The sequence below is a fragment of the Procambarus clarkii genome, unplaced genomic scaffold, assembly GCF_040958095.1.
Source record: "Procambarus clarkii isolate CNS0578487 unplaced genomic scaffold, FALCON_Pclarkii_2.0 HiC_scaffold_674, whole genome shotgun sequence".
Classification (NCBI taxonomy): Eukaryota; Metazoa; Arthropoda; class Malacostraca; order Decapoda; family Cambaridae; genus Procambarus; species Procambarus clarkii.
In genome coordinates this window covers 86,276-87,378 of record NW_027189707.1, presented here as the reverse complement: position 1 = coordinate 87,378, position 1,103 = coordinate 86,276, and the positions used below count along the sequence as shown (strand labels likewise).

The following is a 1,103-nucleotide window of genomic DNA, read 5'->3' as shown; positions in this document are numbered from 1 at the left end:
GTAAATGGCGATCTTGGCAGCCTCGACTTTGTTGTTGGCAACAACGTACTTCTTGATTGCTTGTAGAGACGAGCCCTTACGGTCTTTGAGTGCTGCGACCGCGGCTAGAACCATTTGACTAGTTTTCGGGTGAGCAACCTGGACGCGAGGTTTCCTGGTGGTGGCCACCACAGCAGCAGCCGCAGCCTTCTTGGTAGGCTTTGCTTCTACCATGATGATGATGAGATAACCAAGGTGATGAGAGACGCTCAGACAGTCACGGGGGAATGATGCTGCCGCCGCTTGAGCCGAACCTATTTATGTGCCGGCACGGTACAGAAGCTGCAACCTGGCAACTCGTCCACCAATCACAACGGTTGGTTTTACGGCTCCGAAACCTGGATCCCATATCTTCTCTAAAATAGAAGCATTTGTTCATGTTCTTTGTAAAAGTATCATAAAGCAGGACAGATGAGACAAATATCATAAAAACTGAAGAGCAGATGAGCACACACATGTATGTATTACAAAAGAAAATCCACAAATTCATTAGAAATTGGCAGGGCAGGCTGAGGAAGTAGGTAGATGTAAAATGTCTGTAAATGGCGAAAGAACATAAACCCAAGACTGAATAAACGATGTTAAATATCCATGCCAAGGAGACAAAAATATGTTAGGATACAATTACCATTAAGACACCACAAGAAGGTCCGTATCCTGCCGTGATGACTAAAAAGAGTTGGTTATTAGCCACAATGTGTAGGCAGTCTCATGCCAACGGCCATACCACGTTGAGAACACCGCTTCTCGTCCGATCAGCGAAGTTAAGCAACGTTGGGTTTGGTTAGTACTTGGATGGGTGACCGCCTGGGAACACCAAATGCTGTTGGCAATAATGTTTTTTGTTTTGTTTTGTTTTGTTTCGTTTGTTTTTGTTTGAATGGCTGGCTGGCTCCACGGGAAATTCACGGAGTTGTGTGGAATAAGGCCTGGTAAAATGAATTAATATGTATGTCATGTTTAAAACAAACTCGCTTAATATAGTGTGTGAGGCTTTATACAAAAACAAACAACCAAAACAAAACATGTTGTGTATATATATATATATATATATATATATATAT

The 1,103-nt window shown here is 42.6% G+C and overlaps 1 non-coding gene across 1 annotated transcript; it reads left to right on the top strand.

Annotated features, from left to right (window-relative positions):
* Positions 1 to 752: 752 nt before the first annotated feature.
* Positions 753 to 871, top strand: LOC138361735 (5S ribosomal RNA). Its single transcript, XR_011227144.1, has one exon. It is a non-coding gene; the product is annotated as a 5S ribosomal RNA (ribosomal RNA).
* Positions 872 to 1,103: the final 232 nt, after the last annotated feature.